The sequence below is a fragment of the Gorilla gorilla genome, chromosome 3, assembly GCF_029281585.2.
Source record: "Gorilla gorilla gorilla isolate KB3781 chromosome 3, NHGRI_mGorGor1-v2.1_pri, whole genome shotgun sequence".
NCBI classification, from domain to species: Eukaryota; Metazoa; Chordata; class Mammalia; order Primates; family Hominidae; genus Gorilla; species Gorilla gorilla.
In genome coordinates this window covers 156,584,773-156,597,046 of record NC_073227.2, presented here as the reverse complement: position 1 = coordinate 156,597,046, position 12,274 = coordinate 156,584,773, and the positions used below count along the sequence as shown (strand labels likewise).

Genomic DNA, 12,274 nt, shown 5'->3' with positions numbered 1-12,274 from the left:
CAGTGGGTCAAGGGTGGAGGATCCTCCAGCACAGCAATGGCACCATAGGTGTGCAAACAGAATGGTGCCTACAGTCCAGGGTTCTCAGCCTAACAGACAGTTGTGGGCCCTGCCCATTTCTTGGTTGTTCAACCTAGTGGTTCTCCCTCCAGCATCCACTCTGGGATTAGGCATGGACAGCTGGGTTTGTTCCAGTCGTTCTGCACCCAGATAACTGACCCATGAGGCTCCTTGGGAAAGAAACCATGGCTTTCTATCAGGCCATACCCTTTCAAGTTCAGTGTTGCAGAGGGAGGGATGCCCAGGTCCCATGATGGCCCACAAGCCCACTCCACTCTTTTATCTGTTTTGAGTGTTGGTGGTCCTCTCCTGCTTGAACTCCAGCCACAAGTCTCAGTTTGATGTCCCTGGGTGGTGTGCTTAAATTCTGAGAAGTTAGGATGGAGCCCGTTGTTTGTCCACTGGCCTCATGGGGTCAAGCACCAGCTGTGCTTGGGGTGCAAACTACATCCAGGCAACCAGCAAAACACTCAGGTGGCATACAGGTGGCATAGTGGAGGCTGTGTTGTGGGCACACTTCTGCAGAAATGGCCAGACAGGTGGTCTTAGGAGGGGCTGTCAGGCAAGGGTACACATGGATCAGATGCAATTCAGTCCCATAGTAATGGTTACCCTGCTCTCTCCTGTCCTGGCTGAAAGCAGGAGCTGCAGCAAGATCAAGATCCTTGGGGGATGGCCACCAATGATTGTGTTTTGCTGCAGCTGCATGGTGGTGGGGAAATTTCTGGGATCCACATGGGTTCAAGTTATGCCTCTCCCTGATATACAGGTGGCTCCCCTGCCAGTCTGAAGATCTATGGGGGTAGTGGGAACTCCTGTAGCTAAGATTCCAGAGGTCTGTGGGGAAAGTGTGGCATCCTAAGATTCCTTCACTCACCCCTTTCTTCAGTGCAATTTAGATTCGGAGGTCAGTTCTGGAGCCCAAACAAACTTCCCAGCTTCCTCCCTCTTCAACCACAACATCTACCTCACCTTTTCATCCATTTTCAGTGTGTTTTCCAAAAATACTTGTTTTTCCTCTCTTCTTTAAAGATCTATGTTGACCATAAATTGATAGTAGTGAGTTGGGGTGTGTGTGTGCCTGTGTGTCTGTGTAAGTAAGGGAGGGGCTTCTTTGTATCTGAAAATTGAAATAGTTTAAAAAATAGGTTTGAAACATCTTGTTTGATTAGTTTTATTCTGTGTAAAAGTTCCTGAAAATGTTCTGCTTCTCACTATAGTTCTCTTTAAAAGGACACATTATGAATATTATAACATATATGTATTTTTCTTTGATCTAGAAATGCTTTTTGTCATAAAAAGAAAATGAGGTTTATTATTAGGTACAACAGTCAAAGAATGAACTAAGGAGCAGCTCATGTTTTTTGTTTCATGTAATTCCATTTTAACTAATAGTGTTAGAATCAGAATATAAAACGTAAGCAGGAAAGCATGTGATATTTACTAATGACTAAGCTTCCCAACATCTCAAATCATTTTGAAATCAAAATATGAATCTCTCTGATGAATACTCCCCACTCAGCTCTGACAAAGATCCTAAAATAAAAGATAGCTCTAAGTATATTATTTCCTCATCATAACCCAGTTTCCCTGGGATAAACATCCTTCATACCAAATAGAATACTGGGACAGAAGGCAATGTATAGAATAAGAAACATAAAAGAGACAGATATTTTGAAAATCTGTTTAAGAGAGTATTTCTAATGACCCAACACTATATACTATACTCTTTTCATTTTTAAAGACAAAGATAATACAGGCAGAAATGTAAGGACGTGTCATTGTTATTAAATGAAATACTGTGAATTATTAGTGCCCGGGTGCCTAAGTGTAACACAATGTGAAAAAGGAGATACAGCATATGTTCAGCATATTGGTAATAACAGATAATGTAGCACAACTGGCCAGAAGCCTAGATCTATTAACAGCATTCTCTTGGTGACCATGACATTAATAGCTGGAAATGTTGGGGGTAGCCTCAAAAGTGGTTATACCTTGTACATCAATATGTTGAATAGAGTTGTCACGGTAACACATAATGCTATATAGGAACAGAGAAAGTTGTTCATGAACTTGCAAGAGACATACCAGTGACTTCCAAGTAGTGTGCTTTAGACCTTGTGGGGATCAAAGTGAATAATTTGTGCAGAGTTTCCATAGACATTTTTTAAAGCTTGAAAATATTGTTTGAAACGAAACATTTCTTATGATGTTATCATATATACATACAAAGTATGGACATAAATGAATATTTTCTATCTAGTATTTTATTTTATTTAGAAATCTAATAATCTAATACTGCTGTCAAATCCAAAGGAACAGTGTCTTTAAAAGTTAACAATAATCATATGTTCATTGTTTTTAATTCTGTTTATATGTCGAGTCACATTTATTTGTTGAACCATTCTTGTATCCCAGGAATGAAGCCCACTTGATCACAGTGAATCATCAGTTTAATGTGCTACTATATTTGGTTTTCCAGTATTTTGTTGAAAATTTTGGCATCTATGTTCATGAGGGATATTGTCTTATAGTTTTGTTTTCTTTTGTCTTTGTCAGATTTTGGTATCAGGATGATATTGGTTTCATAAGGCAAGGGCTGAAAAACCACCTATTAGGTACTATGCTCACTATTTGGATGATGGGTTAATTTAAGTCTAAACCTAAGCATCATGCAATATATCCATGTAATAAACCTTCACATAAACCCTCTTGAATATAAAAATTAAAAAATTCAATAATGTACATAATTTATCAAATTCTTCATTTTTCTTCTCATCCCTCCTTTTCTTACTTTATTTAATAAATCTTTATTCAGTTTTGTTTCAAGCTAGCTACTTGGTATAAAATGACACATATGGCCTGTGTGTTAGTCTGTTTTTATGTCACTAAGGGAATACCTGAGACTGGTTAATTTATGACTAAAAGGGTTTTATTTGTCTCATGGTTCTACAGGCTATATAGGAAGCATATGTTATCATCTACACAGCTTCTGTTGAGGCCTCAGGAAGCTTTCAGTCATGGTGGAGGGCAAAGCAAGAGCCAGGATATCACATACTAAGATCAGGAGCAAGAGAGATGAAACAGACGCCACAATCTTAAACTACCAGGTCTCACATGAACTAACAGAGTGAGAACTCACTCGTTACTATGGGGATGGCACCAAAATATTCATGAAAGATCACCAGGCCTCACCTCCAAAATTGGGAATTACATTTCAACATGAAATTTGAAGGGGACGAATATCTAAACTATATCAGCATGGCTGATGATAGCGGAGAAATCGCAGTCTAGTAAGGGAAGCAGGTATACACACATAACTTCAATAAAGTGTGCCATATTTGCTAAAGAAAATACATTTTTATAGAGTTTTTTTATTAATCAATTATAAGCAGAAAGTTCCTGAAAAGAAAACCACCATTTGTAAGATTTTTCTGTAATAACACATACATTTTATTTTCATAAAACTGAACCCTAGTCAGCAACATTGCAAATATTGACCAAAGGAAATTATGGGAGCCTGCAATGGAAGTTGTAAGCTAAAAGCTGATGGAAATTTGGAGCAATCAGAATAATAAAACCTATGGAAAAGTTAAAAGGCATTCAAAGATGTTTAATGAGAATATTAGGCATTTTGATAGATATTTGGGTAGATAGTTTGCTTTTATAGAGAAAACAGTTTTGTGATGAAGTCCAGAATCTTTTATTAATGAGACTTGGTCAGGTGTGACCAAGTGAGTGAAGCAAATTCATATTTTTTTTATAAATATAAAGTCATTGTGTTCATTTTCTAATATAAATATTATTGATTAATAATAAGCACAGGGGTTGATAAAAAATATGTGGAATATGTGTACATTTTCTGCCATGCCCTCTTTGATTTATTGCTCATTGAGCCACAACATTTTTTTCCTATAAGGTATGAAAAGCCCATCTTAAAATGTGGACATTTTCTTATTTGTGGCTTAATTTGTCAAATTGCATGATATAGGATGATGCTGATAATATTGATTAATGTGAGGCTCTGGAATTAGTTATTATTATTATTATACTTTAAGTTCTGGGATACATGCACAGAACATGCAGGTTTGTTACATAGGTAAACATGTGCCATGGTGGTTTGCTGCACTCATCAACCTGTCATCTAGGTTTTCAGCCCCGCATGCATTAGGCATTTGTCCTAATGCTCTCACTCCCCCTTGTCCCCTAACCCCCAACAGGCCCCTGTGTGTGATGTTCCCCTCCCTGTGTCCATACGTTCTCATTGTTTGACTCCCACTTATGAGTGAGAGCATGAGGTGTTTGGTTTACTGTTCCTGTGTTAGTTTGCTGAGAATGATGGTTTCCAGCTTCATCCATGTCCCTGAAAAGGACATGAACTCATTCTTTTTTATGGCTGCATAGTATTCCGTGGTTATATGTGCCACATTTTCTTTATCCAGTCTATCATTGATGGACATTTGGGTTGGTTCCAAGTCTTTGCTACTGTAAACAGTCCTGTGGTAAACATACATGTGCATGTACCTTTATAGTAGAATGAATTATAATCCTTTGGGTACATACCCAGTAATGGGATTGCTGGGTCAAATGGTATTTCTAGTTCCAGATCCTGGAGGAATTGACACACTGTCTTCCACAATGGTTGAACTAATTTACACTCCCACCAACAGTGTAAAGACGTTCCTATTTATCCACATCCTCTTCAGCATCTGTTGTTTCCTGGCTTTTTAATGATTGCCATTCTAACTGGGATGAGATAGTAGCTCATTGTGGTTTTGATTTGCATTTCTCTAATGACCAGTGATGATGAGCTGTTTTCATATGTTTGTTGGCTGCATAAATGTCTTCTATTGAGAATTGTCCATTCATATCCTTCACCCACTTTTTGATGGGGTTGTTTGTTTTATTTCTTGTAAATTTTTTTTACGTTCCTTGTAGATTCTGGATATTAGACCTTTGTCAGATGGATAGATTGCAAAAATTTTCTCTCATTCTGTAGGTTGCCAGTTCACTCTGATGATAGTTTCTTTTTGTGTACAGAAGCTCTTTAGTTTAATTAGATCCCATTTGTCAATTTTGGCTTTCATGGCAATTGTTTTCTGTGTTTTAATCGTGAAGTCTTTGTCCATGCCTATGCCCTGCATGGTATTGCCTAGGTTTTGTTCTAGGGTTTTTATGATTTCAGGTTTCACATTTAAGTCTTTACTCCATCTTGTGTTAAGTTTTGCATAAAGTGTAAGGAAGGGTCCATTTTCAGTTTTCTGCCTATGGCTAGCCAGTTTTCCCAATGCCATTTGTTAAATAGGAAATTCTTTCCCCATTGCTTGTTTTGTCAGGTTTGTCAAAGATCAGATGGTTGTAGATGTTTGGAGTTATTTCTGAGGCCTCTGTTCTGTTCCACTGGTTTATATATCTGTTTTGGTACCAGTACCATGCTGTTTTGGTTCCTGTAGCCTTATAGTATAGTTTGAAGTCAGGTAGCGTGATGCCTCCAGCTTTATTCTTTTGGCTTAAGATTGTCTTGGCTATACAGGCTCTTTTATTGTTCCATATGAAATTTAAAGTAGTTTTTTCTAATTCTGTGAAGAAAGTCAATGGTAGCTTGACGGGAATAGCATTTAATCGATAAATTACTTTGAGCAGTATGGCCATTTTCATGATATTGATACTTCCTATCCATGAGCATGGAATGTTTTTCCATTTGTTTGTGCTGTCTCTTATTTCCTTGAACAGTGGTTTGTAATTCTACTTGAATAGGTCCTTCACTTCTCTTGTAAGTTGTATTCCTAGGTATTTTATTTTCTTTGTAGCAATTGTGAATGGGAGTTCACTCACGATTTGGCTCTCTGTTAGTCTATTATTGGTGTATAGGAATGTTTGTGACTTTTGCACATTGATTTTGTATCCTGAGATGATGGAGTTTCTAAATATACAACCGTGTCATCTGCAAACAGAGACAATTTGACTTTCTCTCTTCCTATTTGAATGTGCTTTATTTATTTCTCTTCCCTGATTGCCCTGGCCAGAACTTTTAATAGCGTGTTGAATAGGAGAGAGGGCATCCTTGTCTTGTGCCTGTTTTCAAAGGGAATGCTTCCAGCTTTTGCCCATTCAGTATGATATTGGCTGTGGGTTTGTCATTAATAGCTCTTATTATTTTGAGATATGTTTCATCTATACCTAGTTTATTAAGTAGTTTTAGTATGAATAGGTGTTGAATTTCATTGAAGGCCTTTTCTGCATCTGTTGAGATAATCATGCAGTTTTTATCATTGGTTCTGTTTATGTGATGGACTATGTTTATTGACTTGCATATGTTGGACCAGCCTTGCATTGCAGGGATAAAGTTGACTTGATTGTGGTGAATAAACTTTTTGATGTGCTGCTGGATTTGGTTTGCCAGTATTTTATTGAGAATTTTTGCATCAGTGTTCATCAGGGATATTGGCCTGAAATTTTCTTTTTTTGTTATGTCTCTGCCAGGTTTTGGTATCAGGATGATGCTGGACTCGTAAAATGAGTTAGGGAGAAGTTCCTCTTTTTCTGTTGTTTGGAGTAGTTTCAGAAGGAATGGTACCAGCTCCTCTTTGTACCTCTGATAGAATTCAGCTGTGAATTTGTCTGGTCCTGGGCTTTTTTTGGTTGATAGACTATTAATTAATGTCTCAATTTCAGAACTTATTATTGTTCTATTCAGTGATTTGACTTCTTCCTTGTTTAGTCTTGGCGAAGTGTATGTGTCCAGGAATTTATCCGTTTCTTCTAGATTTTCTAGTTTATTTGCATAGTGGTGTTTATAGTATTCTCTGATGGCAGTTTGTATTTCTGTGGGATCAGTGGTAATATCTCCTTTATCATTTTTCATTGTGTTTGATTATTCTCTCTTTTCTTCTTTGTTAGCCTGGCTAGCCATCTATTTTATTAATCTTTTCAAAAAATTAGCTCCTGGATATATTGATTTTTTGAAAGGTTTTTCGTGTCTCTATTTCTTTCAGTTCTGTTCTGATCTTAGTTATTTCTTGTCTTCTGCTAGCCTTTTAATTTGCTCTTGCTTCTCTAGTTCTTTTAATTGTGATATTAGGGTGTCGATTTCAGATATTTCCCACTTTCTGATGTGGGTCCGCTGCTCTCTTCAGCGCTGGCAGGCAGGAACGTTTAATTCTGCTGAAGCTGCACCCACAGCCGCCCCTTCCTCTGGGTGCTCTGTCCCAGGGAGATGGGAGTTTTATCTATAAGCCCCTGACTGTGGCTGCTACCTTTCTTTCAGAGACGCCTTTCACGGTGAGGAGGAATCTAAAGAGGCAGTCTGGTCACAGCCGCTTTGCCACGCTGCAGTGAATTCCATACAGTCCAAACTTCCTTAATACTGTGAGGGGAAAACCTCCTAATCAAGCCTCAGTAATGGTGACTGCCTCTCCCCCTCAACAAGCTAGATCATCCCAGGTTGACTTCAGGCTGCTGTGCTGGCAGCAAGAATTTCAGGCCAGTAGTTCTAAGATTGCTGGGCTCAGTGGGAGTGGGACCTACTGAAGGAGACCACTTGTCTCCCTGACTTCAGCCCCCTTTCCAGGGGAGTCTCCCTCTGTCGCCCAGGCTGGAGTGCAGTGGCGCGACCTCGGCTCACTGCAAGCTCTGACTCCCGGGTTCACACCATTTTCCTGTCAGTAGTCGGGACTACAGGCGCCCACCACCATGCCCGGCTAATTTTTTGTGTTTTTAGTAGAGATGGGGTTTCCCATGTTAGCCAGGATAGTCTCGATCTCCTAACCTCCTGATTCTCCCGCATTGGCCTCCCAAAGTGCTAGGATTACAGGCGTGAGCCACCGCGCCCGGCCTATTTTCTGTTTTTATGCATTGCTTTTATTTATTGCTTTGGATAATTGTAAGGTAAATGGACATAATATTTGTTAAGCATTCTGCTTGAAGTGCTGAATATATTTTAACTAAGATTTAAGATTTTAAGATTTATTATAGGCTATAATAATTTAGATTATGCAGTTTGGGTATAGTGATAGAAATATAGATCAATGGTGTAGAATAGAGATCCCAGTAAATAACCCACTCAGATATGCCCAACTTATTTTTGACAAAAGTGAAAATACAATTCAACTCAGGAAGAAGGCCTTTGAAACAAATGGTGCTGGAATAATTGCATATCCAGAGGCAAATAAATAAAAGGTGACCTAAGCTCATACCACAAAAATTACCTCAAAATAATTCATAAAATTAAATTTTATATGTAAAAATCTAAAAAATTCAGAAGAAAATAAAGGGGGACATCTTTGGGACCTATGGCAAGGCATGGTATTAGAAGAGTTTTAGACTTGACATCAAGAGCACAATCCTTAAGAAAGAAAAAAAAAGCAATAATTTGGATTACGTTCGAACAAACCATGTTGAAAGAAAAAGGGTGACTTTTCTCAATATATTATCACATACGTTTTGATAAAAATTTTCAAATCCAAGATGCATAGTTTTCCAAATATTCTTTCTAACAAGTTACATTTTATAGCAAATTTCTCACTAGCTTATTAATTTATGCTATGAGACTGTTTCCAATGTATAGTGTTAAGTGATATAACACAGTAATCTGAAAATGTAATGAAATCATCAAAATATTAAATTCCTATGAATAATAACATTCTTAGTGTTTACAATATTATTTTCATTTTTTCAAGTATATCTATATAAGCAATTTAAATGACAACTTTTGCAAGATTCAGAAAATTGAAAATATACTCTAAATTATCATAGTAATGCTAATACTAGGAATTTCCAATTGAAAATAGGAATTTCCATAAAGAGATAAATATTAAAATGAGATCATTAGAAACTGTAAAATTATCAAAGGAATGTCCACAGCAGAGCTTTTAAGAAATTTCAATTTAACAGGAGCTCTAAGTGGTTAAGAAATACTGTCTGTGTTTTGATCCACCATTTATTGCAAATTAGTTGCTTATAATTGAAAACTAACAGAAAACCCAATAATGAAATCTTAAATAATGAAGTAAATGTATTGACTCATTCAAGTGAAAGTGCTAGAAGGAGTTCAGAAAACAGACATGGTTTCATCTGGGATCTGGCTTCGGTTTTGCTCCAGCTCTCATGTGTCTACCAACATGTGGGTACTGGCGCGATGTTTAGTTTGGATAACTCATAGTTGAAGATGTCTGGACAAAGCAGCTATTCTCACAACCATGGAACAAAGTTCCAAAGCTTTATGTTGATTGAGACACTGTTCATTCAATGCCTGTTTTCTGTGGAATGAAATGTGGTAATTTTACTGGGCATCAATAGCTTAATACTCTGGCCCAGATCCCAAGTGAAAGAGACCCCACTTCGTCTGGAAAATGAAGCCAAGTTAATCCTGCCTAACTGTGTTTTAAAAAGGACAGCATTAAGGAGTGACTGTTGGGATATTTGCTGGGTATTTTGTATCTGTTTCTTAATCAGGGAGACAAGGTGAACTGTGGAATTGAACAAATTATTGGTGGGATTTATTTGAAGCACCAGAGCTATAGGCCTTGAGTAACTGCTTGGATAATGAGGTTTTCTCTGTGAAGAATTGGGAAAAATACAGATAAGAAAGAAAAAGAAAAAGGAAAATGATGTGATTGAAAGTACTGTGTTTCTCAGTTGCTGGTGCTGTCAGAATTTTGTGAAGAACATGTTATTTTTGTTTGTGAATATTTGATACTTCATATGAAACATTGACAGTACACTGAGACTTGCGGAGCAGATGAAAAGTGAAATTGGCAGAAAGAAAAAAAAAGAACTCAACTCATCAGGCATCAAAAATAAGCACACGAATTTCAATAAAATACTACCTTCCTGCTGGAGTCCTTAGACTTCCTAACTACAACATTTACTTACAAAACAAGTTACAATAAAATATATATCCATATATATTTGGTTGTAGAACAGAAACAAAACTGGTTTTATAAATCTCAGTATAAAATATTTAGATAATCAATTGTATCAGAAAATATCGACCTAAAGCAAGGTTTAAGAACTGAACACTTTTCTTCCACACTTATGACTCATGAAAAAAGATAAAATGGAAGTCATAATATAAAGTGGGGCTTATGTGGTAGTCTGGATATAGGGTATTAATTTTAGACATAAAGATTAAATAAGAATGAATGTGCGGGATCGAAAGAGAAAGTGAAGTCAGAAGGCTCCAAAGAGCTCAGAGTAACAAAAGGGATAAAGAGAAGTCTGACCTAGGGAAATTCCATAGATAGATTTTGTTTTTGACAGATTTCATAGATAACGTATAGTGGGGGGAGTGACATATCTGATGAGATGACATTTCCCATAAATAGACTGAGCATGTGCATTTCAGTCTCTGAATATTTGAGCTAGATTTACCCAGGAACAGATTCATTTTCCTTCGTCTTCCAATCAAAACTCCCAGCAGGCTTTTATCTTTTGAAGTTGGCAAACTGATTCTAAATCATATTAAGAAAAGAACGCTGAAATAAGTTTGAAAAGAATTTAGTTAAGAATTTTGCTACCTGATTTCAAGACTTTAAAACTAGTTACCTACAGTGTATTAATGGTGAAAGTATTGATAAATATATTAGTGGAACAGAAGAAGTTTTCCAGAATAAACTCACACGTATGTGGTCAATTATTTTTTCAATAAATGTGCTCAGGTAATTTAATGAAGAAAGGATAGATTTTCCATAAAATGGTTAAAGCTGTATATTCATAAGTTAAAAACATTAATCTGGACCAATATCTGATATCATTCACAAAAATTAAGTTCAGATGGATCATGTAGCTAAATATAAATTATAAATGTTCTAGAAGAAAACAAGGCTAATATCTTAGGACACAAAAACTACTAACAATAAAAATAACAGACATAATGCATTGGACTTCATTGCAAGGAAAAACAGTTCTTCAAAAGATAATACTATAAAAAAATACACTGAGGTACAATAGTTTAATATTTTCAATATACATTTCTGACTAAAAACTCAGCATACATAATACATAAAGATAACAAAGATGAGATATACAAATGAATACATGAGAAATAATCAAATAAAAATAATTTAAAAACTTTAATCAAGAAAACGTGTAATTGGTCAATGAAAATACATTGACATAGTGTCCAGGAAAATAAAAATTAAAGTCACAATATGCAGCTTCAGAATGCTAAGAATGGCTGAAATTAAAGAGACTGGTTATAATACAAAGTGTCTCAGAGGAGGTGAGAGTATAAAATTATAAAAGCTTGTAAAACAGGCAGGGTGTGGTGGCTCACGCCTGTAATCCCGGCACTTTGGGATGCCGAGGCAGGCAGATCACCTGAGGTCAGGAGTTTGAGACCAGCCTGGCCAACATGGCGAAACTCCATCTCTACTAAAAATACAAAAATTAGTTGGGCGTGGTAGCTCACTCCTGTAATCCCAGTACTTGGGAGCATAAGACAGGAGAATAGCTGGAACCCGGGAGGCAGAAATTGCAGTGATCTGAGATCGCACCATTGCACTTCATCCTGGGCAACAAGAGCGAAACTCCATCTAAAGAGAAAAAAAAATCTTATAAAACAATGTGACAGTTTCTTATAAAGTTAAACGTACACCTAAACAATGACCCGGTAATTTAATTCCTATTTACCCTCAATGATATAAAAACATATGTACAAAAATGTTCACAGCAGTTTCAATCAAAGTAAGCAAATATTGGACAAAAGACTAATTGTCTATCTTTGGGCTAATAGATACATCTATATAATGGAATACCACCTAGCAACTGAAAGGAGTACTGCATTTTTCTTAAAGAATAAATATATAATGCAATTAGGATGAGTGAAAGAAGACTGACATACAATGAAATGTGCCCTGCATGCTTCTAGTAAAATTAACCTCTGAAAAAAAAAAACAACCTAAGATTTGATGATAAATATCAAGTCAATACTTGCCTGGGGTTTCGATGGACTGCAATGGGGACATATAATACTTTTTGGGAGGATGTAAGGAGTAATGACACCTTACTGAGGTGTCATTAATATATTTCATATATTTGCCCATACACATTCATTTGTAAAATTAAAATTTGTGCAGTTTAAAAAATCATACCTCAATAAAGCTGATTTTAAAAAGCAAGCAAAAAGGATTGTTGACATTTGGTTTCAAATGATTTTAGTCTTTTTAAATTATAAAGCTTTAAATCTCTATCATATTGTCCAACAAAGTCTTAC

At 36.5% G+C, this 12,274-nt stretch overlaps 1 long non-coding RNA gene across 1 annotated transcript in view; it reads left to right on the top strand.

Annotated features, from left to right (window-relative positions):
* Nucleotides 1-12,274, top strand: part of LOC129532883 (uncharacterized) — a 218,409-nt gene that overhangs the window by 130,760 nt on the left and 75,375 nt on the right. The window lies entirely within an intron of this gene.